Below are 25910 nucleotides of genomic sequence, written 5' to 3'. Positions count from 1 at the left end.
TTTTCCTGTTTCGAATTACCATTGTGCCGGTGTATGAAACATGAATTGCGTTGGATGGCTCCCATATGGTTACTTAACCCGATACAACTTGTCGCGTTTTCCAACAGTTTCATGTCTACTAAATCCATAATCATATTGCCCGTTCCATAACCAGATACGGCGTCATCACACTACAGCTGGTCTACTGTACACTGTAAATTCAGGCTGAAGTATAACAGGACATGACAGGAAGACTGACCAAGTCAGCGTCCACGTTACACCATCTCCAAACTATACGTGGAGCGCCCTGTCTTCATCTCTCGTTATGTTCAGCATGTCGATGGGATTTACCTACCCCAAAATACTAGTAACTCCGTATATAAGAAATAAATTTATTACATTTTATTAGCAACGATTCGTAGCTTCTCATATTTCACTGGCAAAGTTAATCCACAACATGCTCGGCCCAAAAACTCTCGTCTCAGTTATTTTTGGATGAGGATTCCTAATTTCAGACTGGTACATTTAACCCTTCTACATAACCTCAGGAAGTTTTGTATCAAAATCACGGAAACACTCTTTATGCTGCTGTCATACAGCAAGGAAATGATAAGCAATCTGCTATACAGTAAACTTTCTATTCCCTGTCACAATTCTCCCCAATTAAACCCAGAAGTCTGAACCAATTTACTTGCGACACACGCAATGAATCGCTAAATGCTTGTACGACAGAGATGAAATGCCTATGCTTCTACCTGTAATACGAGGAAACTTCAAAGAGGAAGTTCCACATTAGTGTAACAGGTCAAATAACTTTTATCGAATGCTGCACTACATTTCAAAGTGACACACAAACATGACACTATTTTTCAACATGGTTACCAAGTCTCTGTAAACAATGGCCGGAACGTTCTCAAAATGGTTCAAATGGCTCTAAGCACTATGGGATTTAACATCTGAGGTCGTCAGTCCCCTAGAACTTAGAACTACTTAAACCTAACTAACCTAAGGACATCACACACATCCATGCCCGAGGCAGGATTCGAACATGCGACCGTAGCAGCAGCGCGGTTCCGCACTGAAGCGCCTAGAACCGCTCGGCCACAGCGGCCGGCCGGGAACGTTCTACCAGTCGTTCAGTTCCTCGATAACAGAAATGTGCTCCTTTTCGCGGAGCCATTCGGGAACCTCTGTATGAACGTCCTCTCGTCGGAAAATCTCTTTCCGTGGAGAGGTTCTTTTAGGTTCCCAGAAACATGGAAATCACATGGCACAAGATCTGGACTTTCTGGTCAGCATCACAAACGTCTATGCGGTCTTGGTAAAATAGTTGGAACAATTTCACTATGTCTGGAAGCGATACTGCATTTGCTCCCTATACCGATAGAATTTCATGGCTAATCTATGCGCAGTAGAGGCTTCTGCCCAAAAAATAGCAGTGTCCCGTGTACTCCAGCTTTCGAGTTCGATGGTGATCGGTGCTGCCAATTCTGTGTAGTGCTCAATTTCCTGAAAAAAAATCCATTTTGATACATTTGTGCAACTGTAATGTAGAAGGCGAATAAAGCCCGACACTTGACGTGTACAGAGAATCGCGGCAGACACCAACATAGGCTGCATCTGCCTAATGTTACAAATCACACGTAAAATAACTAAACGAAGCGAATTCTCAGAAAACGGTTTAGTAGTAGCTTTTAGTAATTCAGTACGTAAACTGACAGATCTGTGCCGTAGTCACTGAAAAATGAGAATGTATAAGTGTCGCATACCGTAAAAATTGGAAGGAGCAACATTAAGCTCACGCTGTTCTACTTACGCCCAGCAGGTACTTAAGAGTGCACGATAAAGTGAGTGGCACGACAGCTGAATCTGCTCGTTTCTCCTCCCACGTGCCGTACGGGAAAGGAGCCTAACGTCAACGCTGCACGGCCGTTACGTCGCGAGTTCAGCAGCCGCACTACTTAAGACAACCTCAACACCATTACTACACACCGCGAAATAATTACTTGCTGCTACTCGTTTGTTTCTAGCGTGCATTTTGCAGCGGGCATTAGGCTAAAATGGTTCATTTAGTAAAACACGTTCGCTGGGATGTACTGTTTCGAAGATAATCTCCATTGCTGTTGAGGAATTACTTATTCGTGATGACAAGACAGTCAAATACGTTATCGTCGAAGTTATAAGGCCCCCTGATGGAACTGCTTCTGTACCTAGTCAGTTACACGAACGCCATTTCTAAAAATGTATCATATAAAGTCTTGCTTAAGGCCTACAGGAACGTGGTTTTTCGCTGTGAGGTTAGTTGTAACGGTAGAACGAAAAATTTAAATACTTGTCGGAAAATCACTTAAGAGGATGGTGCTAAAGAAGGTGGGACGATTTAGACATCGTCTATCTGGGAACCGTTCCGCATACATTTTGGTGACTTGTGTTGGCAGAAGAGCCACCACCGTGTTACTAGTGGAGGCCGAAATGCACGCGTTTTTGCTCACGCAGGCTGGCGTGAGGAGGGAAGGACTATACTGACGTGAGGTCTGGAACATGACAAGGAATTAGAATTCAGAAAGCGGACGGAATTAGTTTGATACTTAACTTTAATCCATTAATGATGAACGTCGCTCTTGACGGTACATGATTCACAATATTATCTGTTCAGATTATAGTAACTGAATATGGCACCTTGCTAGGTCTAGCAAATGACGTATCTGAAGGCTATGCTAAACTGTCGTCTCTGCAAATGAGAGCGTATGTAGAGAGTGAACCATCGTTGGCGAAGTCGGCTGCACAACTGGGGCGAGTTTTAGAGGGCTCTCTTGACTAGACCTGCCGTGTGGCGGCGCTCGGTCTGCAATCACTGATAGTGGCGATACGCGGGTTCGACGTATACTAACGGACCGCGGCCGATTTAAAGGCTACCACCTAGCAAGTCTGGTGTCTGGCGGTGACACCACAGTGACATTCTAAATAAATTTAAGCATGTCAGCCAATTCTTCATTTGTAAATAGCGTTGTACTCCTGAAACTTTTTTATGCGCTACTAACGATTCACCTGTGTCCGTTTTGCAAACAACACACGGGAAATGAACTGCACCATTCTACGTGTCGATCCTTATCTACGTAGACAGTGATTCCACTCCATTTCAGTTAACTCCCCCAACGGCAATACATAACTGACGTCTGCCTTGGCTCGAAGACAACAGGTTTCAGTCGAGAGTGGCATAAACATTATGTATCTATTATCTGCGAGCGAAAGTTTACTTGGGGGGATGGTGTAAATTTCAGCGACATCAGCACAAAAATCCTTGTATTGACTGTGTATTTGCTCCATGATTTCTTGTTAGCTCTACGAAAGAGTTATATCATTGAACTTGTCTCATCAAGATCTGATATTCTGTCGGCAAAAAGTGTATAGTTCCATATAAAAATACAAATAAAAGTTGATTCTTGTACCTCGGTTATTAATAACATTGTAAGGACGCATTGCTGTTAGTTTCATGAGCGTCTGATTACTGTTCGTCTAAGTGAAAACAGATTACAAATAAGAAACTTACTGGTAGATCAAAACTGTGTGCCGGACGAAGACTCGAAACTGGGACCTTTGCTTTTCCTGGGCAAGTGCTCTGCCGACTGGGCTATCCAGGTACTACTCACGACCTGTCCTCACAGTTTTACTTCTGCCTGTACTTCATGTCCTCCCTTCACAATTTCACAGAAGTTCTCCTGCATAACTTGCAGGCCTCTCACTTTCAGGATTTGCAATAAATATAGTGCGAGACACAACAGATGTCAAAAGGTTTCGTCCATTTTGTCACCATTCGAATAGAATACCGTTTCTATCTCCGTGAATAGTGTGATGGAAACGTGGAGGAACAACATCCCGTTGAAAGCCGAAATTAGGAATATCTTCATCTAGTTGACGTATAAAGCTATTCTGAAACATCGCGGTAGACAAGACGATGACAGAAGGAACTTAAAACAAAACAAAAAAGGCACATACACTATGTCAGTTCGCTGCAAAAACTCGTTTACTTTAAACGAGTGTCTTTCAAGCTCCATTGTGCTATGCTCGATTTATGTCTTGCTGTCTTTTGGGTGTATGGCTCACAGGAGAGAAGTTTTTGTAGTATACATCATACAGCTATATTTTAATTAATTCCAAACCTCTGCTTTTGATTTATTTAGACTCTTCACAAACTTCCATAACAAATTCTGTTGCAGCAAAATTGCTGTTTTTTCAACAGCTGCAGCAGTACTAGTAGAAGAGAACACAATGAGTGAGGTGGTGCCGTGGTAAGACTCTGCACTCGTATTCGAGAGAACAACGGTTCAGATTTCCGTCCTGCCTTCAACATTTAGGTTTCCGTGGTCCCCTAAATCGCTTTAATCAATTGAGAGGACGGTTCCCTTGAAAAGGCATAGGAGATTTCCTTCCTGATTCTGAGACAACTGACCGTCAATGAGACGTTAAATCTTCAATCTTCTTTCCTTACTTTCAGAAGTGGAAGCCAGAGACAGGCACGAAACTTAAGATCACGAATATGATGAATATTGTCTCAACACTGCACACCTTAATGGGTTTCAATGAGGGACTCATCAGCTTTGCTGTTAGACTAAGACATTTATGACTTTGTGCTTCAGCTTAAAAGTACAAGACTGTTGAATATAATACCACAACTGTCAATCACTGCAGCACATGAAACTACTGCATCTTAGAAATTCACAATGTGTAGCCATCAATGATTAATTTGATTAAGCGTATGTTAGAGTTTTCTATGCAAAACCCTATGTGATATACTAAAAATCCAAAACCAAGGGTTTGATCCCCATTAGACACCAGTGTTTTGTTGCAAAGTGGTTCGGTATCAACATTAAACTATAGGTTCCACTGTAACTGGTTAGGTTAGGCACTTCGAATGTAGGTGGGAGGCAGTTGCATGCCTTGTGCAACAGGAACATGTCTAGTGAAGTACAGTGGTGTTCATGCATGGAAATGTGTCTGTTTCTATGTGACCAAGAAAACTTCATATATTGACGTAGTAACGGATAAATTTTGATGCAAGGGGGAGGGGGGAAATTCTGTTGGGAAGGTATCGGGAGTACGAGAACACCGTAGAAACACACATACCGTTAACCTGGGTATTGAACAAAATTCGCCGACGTGAAGCACTATTGCTTGCGTTGGGATGAATTTGGAGCAGCAGAAAGAGTGTGAAACTGCCGTGGACAGAGCTTTCAAGTGAAAACCTAGTCTATCATTGCTACAAGAGGGATCTCACCGTCCTCTAGCCCCCGAAGGAGAATGTTGGGCAAATGGCTCATGAGCGAAGAATCCAAATATACATCACCTTTTGAAGTGTACCTGTTGGGAAATTCTCATTCTAACATTCATTTACATTTTCGGAATGATTTTGACTGTATAGTTCAATTTTGTTAATGTACTTGGACAAAAGTATTAAATTCGTAGCTATTCTGAACCAAATTTTCTGGTTATATGCGCCCATCATTTGTGGGAATGGTATATTTAGTCTAAAAAATTCCACCTACTGGCTCTTCAAATTATACATAGTGTTGATTAACAACGCTTGAATTTACTAGGGATAGCAGATACCATTCGCTTTTTACAGTACTGTTAGTGATATCGTATAACTGTATGCCCTTCAAAACTCCGTACAGCCTCGTATATACGAAATGTTTCGTGAAGAAGAGACATATTTGAAGCAAGATAGAGCATTTCTTACGATTATTGTGGTTTAAGGAGCTGTCTTATAGCTACTGTGCCAGGAAGATGGAAAAAGGTTAAGTGTGTCTGTCAAATACCGTGCACATTCGCCATGCTTCATACCAATTTCTAATTTTTTTAAGTTACCGTTAACGTAAGTTCTATATGTAAACGTTTCAAGAATTCGGAAAATAGTAAAGCTCCTCCGATATGGCTTCAGGCTAGCCAACCGGGACCTCCAGACCGCCATGTCATCCTCAGCAGTGACGTCATTTTTATGTAGTATGGAGGGTCCTGTGATCAGCACACCGCTCTCCCGGTCGTTGTCTGCAAAGCAGACCTTGGAACCGCTACTTCTCATTCAGGTACTCCTTAGTTGACATCGCGATGCTGAGTGGACGTGTAGATGAAATGTGTTGGCGGATTGAGAGAAACGAGGAGTTACGCCTACCACCATTTCCCCTACAATCAGATGAAAGTGATCTCACCTGGAAATCGTCCGTTTTCTGGACCGTGGAGACATCGGATAACTTCTCTTACACCAGGGAATGCGATTTCCGAGCTAAATAACATGAAGGGAACGGGTGAAAATACAGACCAGTAACTGACAGCTGTAATTAAATCAGTTACATGCTTGATAAAACACAGAAATGCGTAACAGTCTCGTTTCAAAACAATTGGAATTGTTCGTCTCACAAATTTGGATTATACAGCGATCTGCAGGCTTTCCGTAGGTCAAGCGAAATGTAGTACATGAAAAGACATAGAAACACATGGGACATCGTTGTATCTTTTCCAGTCCCTAGAGAAAGTACTGGTCAGAAAACTAGAGATGAATATCCGGAATTTAGAATCATGAGCGAGAGTAATGAGCCATGATTTACCATGTAACGCGAAGCACACGGACAGGGAGAGAGCGCCAAGGCTTACCGCTGTAACATTCATGGAACCGTAATGCAGATTTCTCGCAGTGTAAATCGCATATTTCCATCTTAATAGTGAACGGATTTGCTACGAGCGCGAATCTTTGGAAAAAAACTGAACACAACAGTGCATGGTTGCTTACAAGATGTGGAAACCAACACATGTATCGCGAAAAAGTCGGCACCTGCCGCACTACCGTAAGTCACGAAGTGACACCTGTCAAGAACTGCAGCTAACTGAGTGAGTGCGAGTATCTCCGAAGCTTTATTTCCTCCGACGCCGCACTGCAGCGTGCTTCTTCAGAGAGGAAACGGTTCTTATAGCCATCTTGACTGAGGGTGGCAATGCAGATTGTTGCTACGGCTTTCAGCCGAGGGCAGCTCGGTCCGCCCAATACGCAGGCTATATGGTCCTGGGGTGGAGCCAGTTCTCTGACTGCGGAAGAGGCCAGTATCCCTACATGTCGCTATTGCCTGGGCTTGAATCTGAAATTAACGGGCCCTGGAACTTTCGCCGATTTGCTCCATCTTGTGTATTTTATGAATTGAAAGATCGGTGATAATGGATATTGTTATACCACTATTATTCAATAGTCCTCTATTTACGCAAGCTGTGAATTAGTGGTTTCGTTTGGCTGAGGAAAATTACTTTTAATCTATAAATAACAAGACTAAAGTCGTCGACATTTTAACTGACTGATTTACCAGTCCGTGTCTCCTGCTACTGAAGTCTCAACTGCTGAAGCAGTCCAAATCTGTTATTAGAAAAGCGGTTATAATTTTACGTAACTCTGTTTGTAACGGGACTCCGCTTGAAGTTATAAACTTTGTAAAGTCAATGACGGTAATCAATTTCAATATATCGAAATATGCATGATACAATAGGCTTATGTTGGTGAGTTTTCTACATGCGCTTTGTATATGTGTTAATGAACAATGTAGGAAAAGACACATTGCTACTTATCGTAAAGAAGACACTTCAGGTTGCAGACAGGCACAATTAAAAGACACATAAAGCTTTCGCCAGCAGCCTTCATCAGTAAAAGATAGAGACAAATCATTAACACACACAAGCAGGCACATCTGACGCACAGACGATCGCCAACTCTAGCATCTCCGTCCGGAGATGCTGGAGGTGGAGGACGTGTGTGCAAGGCGTGTGCTTGCTTGTGTGTGTGAGTGGTTTGTGTCTCTCTTATACCGATAAAGGCTGTGGACGAAAGCTTTCTGTAAGTGTCTTTTAATTGTGCCTGTCTGCTACCTGACATGTCTTCTTTACGGTAAGTGGCAATGTGTCTTTTCCTACATTGTTGATATACCTACTTGGAGTTTCCATTGTTTGATTTGTCAGTGAACCAAACATTTTGTGTCACGCTGCTTGTGGGTTGACTGTCCAATTTATTTTGTGTGTTGGGGATTATGGAAAAAGAGCAAAATATAAATTTGCAAAATGGTCATGCAGGCGGATTTGAATTCTGGACCAATGAAAAGGGAAGAAAGCTTGAGTATTAACGTCTTATCGAATACGAGGCCCCTGGAGGTAGAGAAGGAGGAGATCAGTGTTTAACGTCCCGTCGACAACGAGGTCATTAGGGACGGAGCACAAGCTCGGATTAGGGAAGGGCTGGGAAGGAAATCGGCAGTGCCCTTTCATAGGAATCATCCCGGTATTTGCCTGAAACGATTTAGGGAAATCATGGAAAACCTAAATCAGGATGGCCGGAGGCGGGTATGAACCGTCGTCCTCCCGAATGTGAGTCCAGTGCGCTAACCACTGCGCCACCTCGCTCGGTCCTGGAGATAGAGCTCAAGCTTGGACGGAAGAAATAAATTAGCCGTATCTTTTTCAATGGAGCGATCCCGTCATTTTTCTCACAGAACTTTTTGAGTGAAACCACGAAAAATAAAAGTATAGATAGCCGGACTGAGGATCTAACCACTGCCCTCCCAAATACGGGTCCAGTTCCTTACCATCGCGCAACTATTTTCTTTATTGGCTTCCTCAGTTTCTCAGTTCTTGCCGTTCTCATATTAGCGTCCACCTTTTTTTATCAACTTTTCCGTTTATTAGGTGTTGTGCTCCATGAGGCCTGTACAATGGCCATCGTTGCACGCTGTAATTCGCATTTTATTTAAACAAGGGTGCATTAAGAGGACATTGTTTTTGCATATATGATATTTCACAAACTTTAACTCCATGCCATATTAATTACTACGAATCTGTTACATAGAATTAATTAAAAACTGACAACGGCTGGAATTGAGAAGTAGTAACTACTCCAGCAAGGCATGCAGGTGAGCTTCTGTGAAGTTTGTACCGTGACTGAGAGGTACTGCCAGAACAGAATCTGTGTTTTTTAATAATGACATGATTCCACCAGGCTGTGATGTAAATTACTTTATTTTAACTACTAGTTTCAGTCACTGTCCCCCTTCAAGAACACCTATAGTAACAGATGTTGACACATCGTTGTCAGTGCGTTAAGAAATAGTGTGCCATGCATATTTGTAGCCAGTTATGTCGTCAACAGTCATCTTCTAAAACATAAGCTGCATGACGTGCACAAAGTGATTTGGAAACGTATCATTCCTGTGTGATTAAAATATCACATTTAGACAGAAGCATCAGGGAAGCGAACCATGTATGTTTAATGCAAATCACACTATACGCACCTGTTCAAATTACTGTCACATATACATGAATAAGAAGCTGTCATCATAGGTTCTGATTCGCCGGCCGCGGTGGTCTCGCGGTTAAAGCGCTCAGTCCGGAACCGCGTGTCTGCTACGGTCGCAGGTTCGAATCCTGCCTTGGGCATGGATGTGTGTGATGTCCTTAGGTTAGTTAGGTTTAAGTAGTTCTAAGTTCTAGGGGACTGATGACCACAGATGTTAAGTCCCATAGTGCTCAGAGCCATTTGAACCATAGGTTCTGATTCGTACTTCTATAGGTCAGTCAGTATGAGAAAGCCTCGCGGAAGGTTAAGTTCGGGGTTGGGAGGCAGGTTCAGCACAGTCTGAATCTATTAGGAAGTCTCAATACAGTGCACATTCCGCTGCAGCGTGAAGGACTAATTCTGATAAATTCTGATATCAGTTTTCTTTTGGGAGTGAAGTAAAATTTCAGTGTGGACAAGTGCTCAGTAACTATTTAAATGACGTCTCTAACGTATAGGTCTGTAGGATACGGAACCCAAATTATACGCGATTGTTTCGTTAACGTGGGGCTGAACTGCATAAACAAGCAAGAGATTAAAATACTGTGTCTGCACACAAGGTAAGCGTTGATATGTACATCGAACCAAAAATTATTCATCTCCGGAAGCTAACACGCTACTTCCGTAACTACGCCTCTAGCCTTGCTCATCAGCACAACATCAGTTGCCCGCCGAGGAGGCCGAGCGGTTCTAGGCGCTACAGTCTGGAAACGCGCGACCGCTACGGTCGCAGGTTCGAATCCTGCGTCGGACAAGGATGTGTGTGATGTCCTTAGGTTAGTTAGGTTTAAGTAGTTCTACGTTCTAGGGGATTGATGACCTTAGAAGTCAAGTCCCATAGTGCTCAGAGCCATTTGAACCATTTTTGAACCACATTAGTTTTCTGCTATCCATTTCCTGCAACCCATTGCTTCCTTCTTAATGCTGCCGTATGTGCTACCATCCATCTCATCATACAGGATCACAAATATCTACCTTCATCATCTTCACGTCCACATACCCTTCTAAGACTATTTTTATTAGCCTCTCCTTCTCTTCAATATAGGTCCAATCCAGTTTCTTTTCCGCCGTTTTATTATATTTGGTAATTGGCTTCGCTGTCCCACTCTTCTTAGTATCTCTTTATCCATCACACTATCCATCCAACTTATTCTTTCTGTCCTCCACCATGTCCACAACTCAAAGGCATCCAGCACTGCTCTATCTTTCTTCGTCAGCGTCCACGATCGAGCACGATAAAGGAGGAAACCCATACAAAACATTTTATTAGTCTTTTCCTCAAATCTTTTTCCATATTGCTGCAGAAAATTGTCCTTTTCTTATGAAATGCCTACTTCGCCATTGCTATACTGGTTTTAATTTGTGTGCTGAATTTCCAGGTGGTGTCTGTCCTGCTTCCTAGGTATTTATAGCTTTGCATATATTCTGGTATTTCTCCCTTTACCATTTGATTTCCTCCTAGTGTCATTACTTTTATTTTCTATGTATTAATTTTCATTCCATAAACCTTTCCATCAGATTCAGTAATATTCACAATACCCTGTAATTCTGTTTCCCCTGTTTCAAGAAGGAACATGCAGTTTCCAAACTGTCGGTTCCAAACCTCAAACACTAGATTCTTCTTCCTCCAATTTTTACCCCCTTGTCATTTAGTGGGCAATGGTCGATCATATAGATTCAAAAGGTTGAGAGACAGACAGCAGCCTTGTCTTACTCCTTGATAATGACATGTATTTGGCGAAGAAGAGTATTTGCAAAATGATTAGATACCGTAGAGCTACAAAAGTGCGGGATGTTGATTTCTAGGTGTCATCTTCTATTCCAAATAATCCCAGGTATTTTTTTGTGAGATTAAGATCGGTTGATTTAGCGGTACAATCGAGGCGTGATAGTGTACCTGAATTTTCGTATAACGAGGAACATAGAACAGGGTGCTTCCACTGCCCAGCCGGCCGTTGTGGCCGAGCAGTTCTCGGCGCTTCAGTCCGGAACCGCGCTGCTGCTACGGTCGCAGGTTCGAATCCTGCCTCGGGCATGGATGTGTGTGCTGTCCTTAGGTTAGTTAGGTTTAAATAGTTCCAAGACTAGGGCACTGATGACCTCAGATAGTGCTTAGAGCCATTTGAACCATCTCAAACGAAGAGAGAAAATTAAGTCCCATAGTGCTCAGACCCATTTGAACCATTCAAATACCCTACTAACAGGTTTTACGCAACGCGCGCAACACCTTCACAAACCATGCGCGAAGTTTTCATTTTCTGTCACTCGCTATGTGCGAACTATCTGTCGTACAGAAAAAATGAACAGGTCATTTCTGTAGAAAATTGCAGTTAAATTTTTTCTGGAATACATTTTCGCTGGAGGGCACGGTTTTCGAGTTATTCAAGGGAAGCGCACTAAAAGGTCGCTTTTGTACATTTTTCTTGACTAATTCAAAAAATACGGCCGCCAGCGAAAATGTATCCCAGTACAATATTTAACTATATTAAATTTTCTACAGAACGATTCTGTTCACTTTTTTCCTGTGTGCAAGCGACAGAATATGAAAATCTTGTGAGTAGTGTTTGAAGGCGTTGTTGGTTGCATAAAACCCATGTGTAGGTGCACCTGAATCCTCTGTGTGTGTAGCTCTGTAAACACAGCCGTTGTTAGTTTAGAAGACAGGAGTTTTCACATCATACTCATCATGAAGGTGTAGAAGAAAGGACAACACCTAATCATCGAGAATGTTGAAATAAATATCATGGTTTACGGTCATGGTTACCTTCGAGAATGAGTTTTTCCAAGTTATGGTACGGAAACTATTACCAAAACGCCACAGAACCACCTCTGAACTAATCTACACCCTTCGCACACTCCCGGATTAACACCATGTGGTGCCTTTGGTGTTCTCGACGGCCTATATGATTTGAAAATAGGTAAGCTGCGATTCAAAGGACCACACTCCACATCTCCAGATAGCTAGTGTCCAGTTTCTGTGTTGTGCAGCCTTATGTGCCACTGTGGTCAATGGCTTTTCGCGATGTATCTCACTCTAAATACCCATTGCATACAGTTCACTCCGCAGTGTTCCCTCTGCAGCCGGTTGAGATGCAGCTGCAATCACTGACAGTAGCAGCTCTTGTCGGGATTGAAATTGATAGTCATTGACAATCGCTGGCCGGGGTGGCCGAGCGGTTCTAGACGCTACAGTCTGGAACCGCGCTGCTGCTACGGTCGCAGGTTCGAATCCTGTCTCGAGCATGGATGTGTGTGATGTCCTTAGGTTAGTTAGGTTTAAGTAGTTCTAAGTTCTAGGGGACTGATGACCTCAGAAGTTCCGTCCCATACTGCTCAGAGCCATTTGAACCATTGACAATGCGTGTCACTCGTCTCCAGTCTCTTTCGGTTAGGATCTTTCTACGACAACTGTTCCCACATTGTGTTTCATGTTTTGTGAGTGGTACACTATATCTTGTAGACTCTTTGGACAGTCCACGTTGGTACAACTACATACTGGGAACTTAATTATCGGTGCGGTCAGGACATTTCCTAATACGATACCTCCTTTCTACACCATCTACAGCGCTCAAAAGAGAGCAGTGTACTCGTTTATGGGTGTGATACTTGTTCGGTGAGTTTATGTGTTTTGTGCCACAACTTATAGAGATCTCTGCGTGCCCCTAAATATACTATATATAGAGTGATTACGCTGCTTTTACTAATGAGTTATACGCAACCCACATTGCCTTCAAAAACCACACGTGAGATTTTCATACACTCTCACTCACAATGAGCAAACTATTAGTCCTACAGAAAAATTCTGTACTATGATACGATACCGCTGGAGGCCACGGTTTTCCAGTTATTCAAGAAAAAACGCATTTGAAGGTCAGCTTCTTGAATAATTCGAAAAGTGCGGCCTCTATCCACAATGTATCACAGTACAAAATTTAACTACATTGGATTTCCTACAAAAATGTTCTGTTCATTTTTTCTGTAGGACTAACAGTTTGCTCGTAGCGAGCGAGAGAATAGGAAAATCTTGAACTAGATATTACAAGGCGTTGCGGGTTGCATAAAATCCATCGGTAATGGCAGCTTAATCACCCTGTATAACGCAGCGTATAGGCACTGCTTCATACAATAACATTTGTTTTGCAGATGGGTGATATGAGAGTTCTTCCCGGCAAATCAGCACACATTTCCTGCCGCTTTTCTATTGACTGCCACCATAATTTTTAGGATAAATAATGTTTATACGCCATTCGACAGTGTTGGCGATTAGAGCTGTGTTCTCTAAATATCACAGCAACAAATGCTGTCTTGTACTCAAACCACAGTCGTCCGCTATGGCGACAGTCGACTAGGGTTGTGTTGGTTTTCATATGCTATTTTAGTGCAGCAGTAATCTGATAACAGCAGCCTCAACTTCTCTGTTAAATTTTGTATATCCTCGAACTATTTCTGTTTACCTATATTATCTATGTCTCATCTAAGGAATCTGAAAAGCCAATAAAATGATTACCCTGAAAAATCCTAATGATTCTTGACACATTGGTGACAAAATGTATAACAGTTATGTTGATAAAATTTCCATTTTATTAATGTTTACATAAAATACAAGTGAACGGGGCTAGAATCGGTAGAATGGTGTGTACAGCTGCTGGAAAAAGCGGCGCACGAGTTAAGAAGAGCGGCTGGCGTCCTCTGAAGATGAACTCGTAATCGGTTTAGTGCCGCTGCACGCCTCCCTTGTTTACCGGAGCTACAACGCAATTCAAAAAGTCATTTTCCTTCGCGGCAACCCATGGGATTAGCCTGGGGAGCGCTCAGGCTGCCATCCAAAACACGAAGTGTCTGCCAAGCTACAAGACTGAAAGACTAATTTTCCTCTCTAAGTTACTCATTACAAAGCTGATACCCAGTGCATTTAGTTCTTGGGCGGGGTATACCAACGTATCTGAAAAATATACACCCACAGACTGCATCACGCTATACCGACAAACTTCTCTCTCTTCGTAGTAACTTAATCATCCAAATATAAAAGATTCGTTGATAAGTAACTACATCCCAGATAACCCCCAAAAGGGTGGAGTCCACGAACTAAAGAAAGTTACCGCAACCAGTGTTGCTCCGTGACAGTTGTTTTGCCTGCTGTGTTGTTTAGGTCTTCTTTGGCTTTGATGATGATGACTGGTTTGTGGGGCGCTCAACTGTACAAAGTCCCAGTTTTTACACAGTCCAATTTCTTTTCACAATCCAATCTAGTCACTCTTACAAATGATTTTGAAACGATGAGGACAACACAAACAGAGAAAACGGGCAGAGAAGAACCTAAACGCGGCCGGGCAGCACCGCTACCCCCTAGACCACGAGCTGCGGACCTCTTTATCCTTGTTTCCGCTTTTACAAGGATTACACATGATGGAAATTTGCTCAATAATGGGACGTTAAACTAACTCTTTCTTGTTACTTTCTTTGTTATGCATTCCATTACTGAGCAAGTATACTGTAATTTCCTTACATAACTATTTCAACAACACTAAGACAACACTAAGACAATTAGTGCATCGTTTATTCTCATTATTCTGCAATGTACTGGATTGTTGAAGGAAGCGAAAGAAATGAGAGTCAAATGTGAAGCTGCAAATATTACTTCAGCAGGCCATATCCGTTCTGTATTGCAGTTCACTGACACCTATTTCTAAATTCAGAGTGTTCTTTGTTTTTAGGTAAGAAAACCAGTAATTGAATTTATCAAGATAATTTCTCGCTGTCTCTTTCGGAATGGGAAGTTGGTTGCCATTAACTGTAGAAGATAACTGTAAATCATACCTTGGGCTGCAGACAAATTGTGTTCCCTACGAGAAGGAAATTAGTATTTTTCATATCTACAGCCATTCTTCTTCATTTTTTACTTCGATTATGTCTATCAGATAGAGAGGAACAAGTGCTATTCGTCTCTTGCAATTGCAATTGAATGTTTTCTATATACCTCCTTTATCTGAAGGCTATTTGCAGAACAGCTGCTACGAGCACTTCGTAAAATGATTTAAAAATCTTGCAAGCGACTCAACTTGAGAGTGGTTGTAAAGTTGTCAACCGAAACGCACGCCTGATATATGATGGAATAAAATAGTACCTACTATGCGTATGAGCAATAATGACAATACTTGCAGCTGTAATTATTAATTTTTATTTATTTACGACCGACTTCTGTGGTACAGTTCACCATCTTCATGCCCGTAGATACAGCAAACGTATAATTTATCGCACTATACAAAAGCAGAACCATAATATTCATTACATATGTGTGCGTGACCGATGTATTAAAAATGTGGAACATCAGTTACAGAAAGTGGCTCCAGTGTAACAAATTTGTAGTAATTGTTAGAAAACTATAAACAGCCAATACTGTAGACAACTGTTAAATGCTTTGGTGTACAATGGAGGATGCAATAGAAAAGTATAGCAGAACACTTATACAGGATGTCCCTAAAAAGCACCAACAAACTTCAGCGAAAGGGTTCTTATACAGAATAAGTAAAAAATGTTAAGTAAATATGGGCTGTAAAATGCATACCTTAAGAGGTATGAGAACTTGTTCATCTTCGATACTATGAAACAGATCTCTTCTACTGCAAGGTCTTTGCTTTCCATCTTTTAGGAGGTAGAAGTATTGGCCAAAATAAGGGAAAACGTCTACTAAACATGACGTCTAAAATGCATATTTTAAGAGCTATGAGCACTTGTTCATCTTCGCTAATGTGAAACGTACATCTTCTATTAAACAAGTGCTCACAGTTCTTAAGGAATGCGCTTTAGAGCCCATGTTTCTCAGACATTTTGTCCTTGTTTTGGTGTCCCTTAAGTTTGTCGGTGTTCTTTTGGGACACTCTGTATTTAATTTGTTCACAACTGAAATGTTAAAAAAACTATCCACCTTGGGCAGAAATATTATTTATAATGTAACAGGTTACACGTGGCTACCTACGATGCTCCACACACTTCATCGGACTACGGTAGGTATGCAATATGGAATGGAAATTTTATAAGCGTGGTATATTTTAACAGTGAGATCCTATTAGTAACAAGACAACATAGAGTAAATTGTATCTCTCTCTATACAATACATGTAGGTATATAGTGCGTTGTGATTATACGCATTATTCCGCAGGTCACGTTTGCCGTGTATGTTAACGCGACCGCATTCGGAACGGGAGTTATGATGGCCCCGGTTCGAATCCGCACGGCTGTTTATCTACAAGGGTTCGGCGTGTCGGCCAGCCTGCCTGTGGTTTTTAGGCGGTTTCCAACATCCTACAAAGTCAGCAGTTCAAAAAGTGGTTTATATCGATCCCAAGGGGTCTATCCCAACCTAGGAGTCGTCCATACCACTTAGATAGCTCGCAAACAAAATTTCAAATTCCTCTCACCGTGCTGAAGCTTGCTCCTGTGAATGTCACTGTTTGGCTCATCGGCTAAGAGAGAGCGGGGCAATTCTTTATTTTCGCTGTACTGCTCGCACCATTCAGCGACGTTATTAATTATTTTTCCACCTCCACTCGGTAAGGTACTACCCCTTGTCCTTCTCCGAGGAGTGGAGACAGTATCTCCAACTGCTCGTGATGGGCCAAGAACTGCTTCGTCACATATCGAGATTATTAATTTTCTACAAAACATAACGCTGCACAACAATCACTACCCAGTGGCTACATACGAAAGTTCTGTGTTACAACGCTGATGTTGGTGGTGGCCAAACACAAAACATGAGCTAGTCAAAGTCGACTGACTTCTACCGACTTCTGCTGGTCCAAGATTAGGGAGCCCTCGTCCATCTGTTTGTGGACAGACTATAGTTGGTACCACACAAGTTAAAGTGGATCAATATCATACTGTTTGGGAGTGGCAGAGAAGAGTAAGTAAATTATTTTGTATCATATTTTCTTTTTGTAGTACCTTCGACTGCGTGGAGACGCGCTGATCTTGACTTGAGGGTGAGAATACTGTTTTTGAATGCTATGTCTTCTCATATTTGCCTAATTGGCTTAATTTTTGCCCACAGATAACTGATACTAAACAAGGCAGAATCTAAAAGGAAAAGTAGACAGGACAGTGTTGATTACTTGAAGATGACTTCAGTCAATCATTGTCGGGCAGACGACTACCTATGTGTGTTTTATGTAACAAAGGGGTAAGCAATGACGCTATGAAACCATCCAAGGCGTAGGTCATCTGAGAAGGCGTCCCCCTGATGAACTAGTAAAAATTTGAAATACTTAAAGAAAAACTCAGAAAGATACCTGCGGTGGACAGAATGTTCACTTGTACTTCACAAAGGGATGATGATGGTTTGCGGGCGTCTTACAATACCTTGCGACTTAAAGCAAAATCTGAAAAACCGCTTACTATCAGGGATATTTTGCAACTATTCAAGAATTTCTGAATACTGCTCTCCACAAACCTGCTTATGATGTACTCAAAAGGAATTCTTTGAGCAACCACGCAGTTCAAAAATGGTTCAAGTGGCTCTGAGCACTATGGAACTTAACTTCTGAGGTCACGAGTCCCCTAGAACTTAGAACTACTTAAACCTAACTAACCTAAGGACATCACACACACCCATGCCCGAGGCAGGATTCGAACCTGCGACCGTAGCGGTCGCGCGGTTCCAGACTGTAGCGCCTAGAACCACTCGGCCACTCCGGCCGGCTCCACGCAGTTCAAAGACATGTTGATGAAATACGTTGTGACACTGAAAGCAACTTGTGTAATTGTTTGCAAAACTATCCATTTCTCCGCACAACTGGACGAGTCAGTTTTATCTGGTAATGTGGGATTATCGTTGGCATATATTCGTTTTGTTACGGACCGAGAAATATTCGCGAAGAAATCTCTTCGCAAGAATTGTGACAGCACGTACAAAAGGTGACTCAATATTTAATGTTCTGAATGATTATTTCAGCAGAAATCGACTCCTTTATTAAATATAATTTCAGCAGCAGCATATGGAGCACCTGCCATGGTTGGGTACTATAGTGGATTTATAAGCCATTTAAAACGAAATGTACCCAGGTTGTTGGCAGTGCACTGTGGCATGCATTGACAACGCTTACTTACTAAAGATTTGAATGGTGGATTGGATTAGTCTCTTCTCTTTGTCATTAAAGCAGTAAACAAAATTCGAAGCAACGCATTGAATTCTAGGTTATTTGCGCTGTTATGTGAAGAAAATGACGAAAACTTTGATCGATTACTCCTTCGCACCGAAGTACGCTTGTGTTAAAAGGCTTATGTTTGACAATATTTTTCTCACATTTTGAGAATGTTTCAGAGTTTAGGGATGTTAAAACTCAAGGTTTGAAAGAAAATTTGATCAACTGGAAACCAGACATTTCTTACTCAACAAGTACGTTTTCTAAATTTAGTGAAATTAACTTGTAGTTACAATGTGGCAGCCTGAATCTAATAGCACGAAGTCCATCACTTCAGCTTGTCTTGCCATAACTGAACTAACGAAGTGAAACTTGGGACAGTTCGAATTTATCCAGTTTCCCAGTCTGTCACAGACAAGGGATCGGGATGATGACATTTCAACTTGCGCTCAACATTTAAATGTCGTTTAAAAACGGACTTTGAAACTGGATTTGACTATGCAAATACCACATTCGGTTATCAATCCATACAGTGATGTTTAAAAAACAGACTTCATATTTCAAAAATTACTGATCGGAATAAACACGGACGAATAACCTAGGTACAGTTTAGTGGCGGATGTCAGAAATTCTGATTTCAGTCACAAAAACCTGTTACTTATACTATATTATTAAGTATTGCGAGTAAGTTTTTGATAGCTTAAAACCGTCAGGTGACTTGTGGAGTGTGGATGTAGATGTAGAAATCACTGAAAAGGTGATTTAATGTTAAACCTCATTGAAAATTTGCTAATAAAGTATCAGACTCATCTCTCCCATTGAAAGCAGGTATGTCTTAATTTCACTAGATTTGCGTTTGACGCCTTTTACAACAGTAAATGTACGGAGCTTATATTTTGTACGTTTTTTACTATTCATTTCTACACTGAAACCTATCAAAGTGAGTAGCGCTGTATCAGTTGTCAAAAAACACATTTGAAGTTGATGAATTTTTAAAAATTCAATATATGAAAGGCAGCGGGTTCACCCGAAACACATAATCTACGAGTCAAAAATGTTTAGGGACTTCTGCACTAGGTAAATACCGAGGTGGTTCCTATGTTCCACCTCAGATACACGCAACGCACCTAGAATACTTTCTTACACTTGCACACAAAATTTGTTCTATACGCAGACAGATTAGGTACACTCTTCTGTCCTGAGGGTGGGGGAGTGATTAGGAGACACGGTCTTAGCTGTCTGGTCTCTTTAAACACTTACTCAGCAACAGCATTATTCCATCTCGTCCATGTAACAAAATGTAACGTAATAACTAACTCCGAAAAGGTATCATAAGGCCCAATGTTATCGACCGATCGCCGTATCATCCTCATTCGATAGCCATCACAGGATGCGGATATGGAGGGGCATGTTGTCAGCCCACCGCTCTCCCGGGCGTTGTCAGTTTTCCTGACCAGAGCCGCTAGTTCTCAATCAAGTAGTTCCTCAATTGGCCTCACAAAGGCTAAGTGCGTCCCGCCCGCCAACAGCGCTCGGCAGACCTCGACGGTCACCCATGCAAGTGCTAACCATGCCCAACAGTGCTTACCTTCGGTGATCTGACGGGAACCTGTGTTACCACTGCGGTTAGGCCGTTGGCTTAACGTAATAAAGAAGTAAATAATTCCAAGAGTGTGCTAATCCGAAGCCAGCCGCGGTGGTCTAGCGGTTCTAGGCGCTCAGTCAGGAACCGCGCGACTGCTACGGTCGCAGGTTCGAATCCTGCCTCGGGCATGGATGTGTGTGATGTCCTTAGGTTAGTTAGGTTTAAGTAGTTCTAAGTTCTAGGGGACTTATGACCACAGATGTTGAGTCCCATAGTGCTCAGAGCCATTTGAACCATTTTGTTAATCCGAAAAAGGTCTCCTATATGATAAAAATGTATCATGTACGACAGAAATACAGCATGTGTTGGTAGTTGTAGGTTGATGTAAACGTCCGTATCCAGTGAGGGACATACAGTTTACTCTGTGTTGCGTTGTTACTAATAGGATCTCACTCTTACAATATACCTTGCGTATAGAAATTCCACCTACATTAATTAGACGAAGTATGTGGAGCATCGTAGATAGCCACTTGTAGCATGTTACATAGTAAATAATACTCTACCCTGCGTGAACAGCTTTTTAACATACGTTTCAGTTCTAACCAGACTGAATATAACTGTTCTATTTATACGCTTCTGTTCCATCCCATGCAAATGACACATTGACACAACAGCATTTGACAGCGTTGTGTGATCGGCATAAGAGGAAGACAGTCCTCGAAAACCATATATACCTACCGTATAGGCTGTTTAGTTTTTCAACATTTATTACAAATTTTTTACAGTGGAAACACTTTCCGTAGTTGATGTCTTCCATTTTTAATACTATATGGATCACACATACATATATGATTAAAATTGGTTCCGTCAACATTTTATCATTTAAAAAAGTAAATATTTTTTATGTGTAATATGATATAGGATATGTATGTTGTATCTAGAGACCTGGAGACGGTGAGTTGTACCACCGAAACCGGTCGTAGATTAATAAAAACTAATACATACAACTGAAAGTATTGTCATTATTTTACATCAATGTTTGCTTTATTTTGAACGAAACATGGTTCACCTATCCATTTGACGTATGATCATTGGTCTGTAGGGAAAAGAATTTTTTTAACTATACATACTTTGTTAGGATGTAGCGTTCCCTGCCAGAAAATTTCTTTTTGTCTTTCTTTCTTTCGCTTACGCCATAGTCTCGCAGCGATCGCAGGGTCGGCGTGGTTACAACGGATTTGGCAGTGTTAGTGTTAGTGTTAGGGATGGGTGGATGCCCTTCCTGCCGCCACCCCGTACCCCCCAGTACAGAATCACTGTACCCCAACTGTCTGCGTCTAGTGTAAATCGTGAAATAACGCGGGCGTGTTTCAAATGTCTGTGACGCGTGTTACTGATGCGGAACGTGGGGACCAGCCCGGTATTCACCTAGCGGGATGTAGAAAACCGCCTAGAACCAAATCCAGGCTGGCCGGCACACCGGCCCTCGTCGTTAACCCGGCGGGAGGATTCGATCCGGGGCCGGCGCGCCTACCCGAGTCCAGGAAGCAGCGCGTTAGCGCGCTCGGCTACCCTGGCGGGTCGTTCTCTGCCAGGAAATAGTTTTCTTTTACTTAGAGACCAGTGATGATGCCACACAATAATAGATGAACCATGTTTGATTAAAAATTAAATAAATATTTAGTTCCAAATATAGATAAGATTAAAACTGGTTAAAAGAATATGCTTAATATTTGAGGTTGCATGAACAGTTTGCACATCAGAACTTGAAGTGATTGACATTGTGTCATTCTTAATGGAATGATAACTGAGGTAATAATGTCCCACATCAGCGCAGAGTCGGCATGGTTACTAACGGGTGTGGCATTGTTAATTTAAGGAGTGGCCGGATGCCCTTCCTGTCACCACTCCGTTAGCCGCCTCCCCCCCCCCCCTCTCCCTCCTGTCCCTTAAGTTTTCTAAGCGTTTGTGAACCGTGTAACTGCATAGGACCTGGGCATTGGCCCGTATTCAGTTAGTCGGATGTGGAAAATCGACTAATAACCACATGCAGGCTGACAGACATTACTCTCGTTGTTAATCTGTCTGATGGATTCGAGCCTGGGCCGGCATAGCTACGCGTCCTGGAAGCGGGGCTACAACACGTACAGCTATCGGGGCTGGTGTTCGCTAAATTTATATAACTAATATAAATCGATCCTTTGTTGCTATAAGGTGGCAGAAATAAGTACTGGCTACACCCACCTTAAGCATGCGCACCTTTAAAATGGTTCAAATGGCTCTGAGCACTATGGGACTCAACTGCTGTGGTCATCAGTCCCCTAGAACTTAGAACTACTTAAACCTAACTAACCTAAGGACATCACACACATCCATGCCCGAGGCAGGATTCGAACCTGCGACCGTAGCAGTCGCACAGTTCCGGACTGCGCGCCTAGAACCGCGAGACCACCGCGGCCGGCGCACCTTTAAAGATTCACAAAATTTTTACGATATTAATCATGGCTGAATACGATGGTTTACCTCGAGGAAACATAAAAGTCAATATTTATGTTTATAATCTTAACTCTCATAAAAACTGAAGGAATTTCAGTTACGCAGCGTTCGTTCGAAAGAGTTTCAATAGTTATTTCCACGGTGAACGAAGTAAACAAGCATGTCTGAATCGGTTGGTTTATAATATAAGCTATAAACTGATTATTTATGTGTCTATATATGTGTGTGAAAGAAAGAGGGGCTAGGAGGCTGCGAGAGTCGAGGGTGTGACAGACTCAGGGACAATCGAAGAGCACCTCATGAACCATCAGCTTAGATGAACATTTGAATTGTACACTGTGGAATGTTAGGTGACCGTTTCGACCGACTAAAATTGAAGTTCTTGTTCTGGAAAAACCTGACAATAATGCCACATTTCACTCTGACTAACGTTGCGTATTGAACGTGTCTGCATGGCTCATGATATTGCACAGCACTAACGAACGATGATTTCTTTTCGCAGAAGCATTGTCTGTTGGCTGTGTTTTAACTCTTCGTTTCCTCTGTCTTCACATTGTAACCGGAGTACCGAATGGTTAGTCGATTTTCTATGATTCTTTTCACTTACAACCAAAGGCCCATGACAGATAACGCCAAAAAAAGGCACTTGCACTGTTACATGTGTTTACCCATGAAAACGATTCAAATAGGAAACTTTTAAGTTCAGCTATTTCACATACACCAGTTGCTTTTTTCATCAACCACTGCTAGTGATCAGTCTCAAAAATTACCTTCATTTACCTTTTCATCCAGTTCAACTTGGATAAAATCACATTTGTCACATTTTAATGATTTTAGAGTGTAATTCCCTAGGTTTGAGTAAAAATTTCTCCTGTCATAATGATGAGAAATAGCAAACATAGCTTTCGCTGTGATTTCACCGTCATACCGTAGTCTTTCAGATAGTTTCTGGGTCTATTGAGATATCAAGAAACGTAAAGGATACTGACCAACATTGCTCCGACCTGAAATGAAAGGAGGATGTGAGTCGTCTTTTAGTGAAATATTTGTACGTGGCAGTATATGGTGGGTACTCATTCGTTTTTCGAAGTATCATAAAGCACCTTCACACAGCTATGTGGCTTCTGGAAACACTTCACCATTCTTGAATTTTAATTCTTATAATTATTATGATAATTTGAATGTTTATTGAGTGCTGAGTGTTGTTATTCTTATGCACAATACTAAATGTTTCTAAATTTCCTGGAAAAAAGAGCAGTCCATATGAAGGATAAATTGAACATGCGACATATACAAATGCAAATAGCAGGGACTTCAACGAGTGGTTGAGAGGAAGCTACAGACATATAGTACACTTGTCACAGAAATGTCATGTCAAAATAAATAAATCACGAAAGTCCCAATATATGAAGCAGAAAAAGCCAGAAGATCGTGTAATGATCCTAACGACGCTTTGCGAATCGTGTGTTTGTCAGATTCCTAAGGCTATGATTAACTGTTGTAGATGATTATTGACAACTAGCTGAATACCTAAAACAGGACTGATTTTGCGGATGCTGTATAATACTAAAATGTGCGTTTATAATCCCAAATATCAAATAATTTAACTTTCATTTATAGTAAGCAGCGCACCAGCAAAACGTCCATATCCGACGATCTCTTCTAAGGACCGCTTTTTTTTTTTTTAGTGAAAAAGGAAGAATTAGAAGTAGAAGATATTAAGGAACTGCCAGGAAGTTTGTTTGAACGGCGAGGCATGTCCTTCGTTAAAATGGTGCAGCCGAGCTTTGCGGCCGCGCCTCAGAAAAAAAAAAAGAGTTTGAAGTGTTCTGTCGATCCTTGAGCAAGCACGGTACGCCAAGAGGCTGACATATGACCAAACAAGATTTACGCAAATGAAAGTTAATGAAGGAAAGTCTACAAGTCCTCGAAAGCTCTCACAAGCGAAGCGAGACGAAACAGAGGGCCGCCGGCACGTAGGCGCAGCTACGTCATATCGCGCCGGTCACTGTTTGTCGCTAACGACGCATGCTGGTGTGCGCCAGAGTACTGGGCACGACGCGGGGCGGGTTATGGCTCGAAAATAGAAACGAAGATTACAGTTTAACGTCCCATCGATAAAGAGGTCATCAGATACGGAGCAGTAGCTCGGACTACGGGAGGATGGAGACGGAAATCGGTCGCGCCCTTTTCAAAGGAATCATCCCAGCATTTGCCTTAAACACTTTATGGAAATACCGGAAAACCTAAAAATTGATCACCGGACGTGGATTTGGACCATCGTCCTCTCGAATGCGAGTCTACAGTGCTAACCATTCTGCCACGTCGCTCGGTGGTTATCGGACGTCTTTTGTTTCCGTCATCCTTATTTGAAGTATGCAGTTTGAAATAATATTTCTTGTCCAGCGACATACGGAATTTGTCAGGGTAAACACGTCTACTATGTCGAATGTCATTACGGCGAATGTCTGCTAGCATATACACAAAGTGGCCAGAAGAAGTTGACGTGACACAGGTAGGTTCTAATAGGTTTCCGTAATTTCTGGAGCACTCCTCACAACCACTGAAAGACACGTGCCGGAAATATCATACACTGAACACGACGACCGAGATAATGGTACGGTAGCGCAGAAGTTCAATTCTCGAATAGGTAAGAATACGAAATACTTTTATGTTATCTGCAGACACTTAATCATATGTCAAGTCACATCTTCTTGTTACAATATCCTACTCTAAACAGAGAAAGTAATAGTTAGGTCCGTGTGCATCTGCTTATAAAAATGGATTTTTAGCCTAGTCGGCCAAGGGCGCAATTTACATACAGATTAACTGACCTTAGAGAATTCCATGAAAAACAATATGTTTATTATAATGCTACCCCCACCGCTCCGTGTTCTTCCAGAAATGATTATCCAGTGACATAACAGCGAAGTATTTCACGACCGGTTGTCAAGATGATTAAAATTTTTCTGGGTGTTATATCCCATCGCTATTATCGGCTATTATCGAGATTATCGTTCAAATACAAGTCGTCGCCCTGTATTCACCGTCATTGCTGAGAGCACAGACACCTTTCATGTTCTTTGGAGCTTAATATGTAGCTTTGTAGGGTAACGATCGCTGGTGTGTGGTGTGTCTTTAGGAGGCTGGTGCTTCCCTTCCTCATTTTGAGGACAAAATTTTCGTGACTGGCGTGTAGGTTGCAGTCACGAATCTTTCAACCTAAATTCACGTCGTACATTAATAATACCTCAGGGAGCTTTGCAATGTCCTCAGTTAACAGCGATCTTCCCTGTATCCCACCCACGGTATCTATCATGTAAACAGTCAACAAAATTTGCCGTTTTCGAAATAC

At 41.9% G+C, this 25910-nt stretch overlaps 1 protein-coding gene and 1 pseudogene across 2 annotated transcripts in view; one reads left to right on the top strand and one right to left on the bottom strand.

The window, feature by feature from the left end:
• Positions 1-25910, top strand: part of LOC126249708 (protein Wnt-16-like) — an 879813-nt gene that overhangs the window by 658421 nt on the left and 195482 nt on the right. The gene's annotated exons all lie outside the window — the stretch shown is intronic.
• Positions 19995-20113, bottom strand: LOC126250562 (5S ribosomal RNA; annotated as a pseudogene).

The sequence above is a fragment of the Schistocerca nitens genome, chromosome 3, assembly GCF_023898315.1.
Source record: "Schistocerca nitens isolate TAMUIC-IGC-003100 chromosome 3, iqSchNite1.1, whole genome shotgun sequence".
Taxonomy (NCBI): domain Eukaryota; kingdom Metazoa; phylum Arthropoda; class Insecta; order Orthoptera; family Acrididae; genus Schistocerca; species Schistocerca nitens.
Note: the sequence above shows the minus strand (reverse complement) of the source record. Positions and strands in the feature narration are given on the sequence as shown.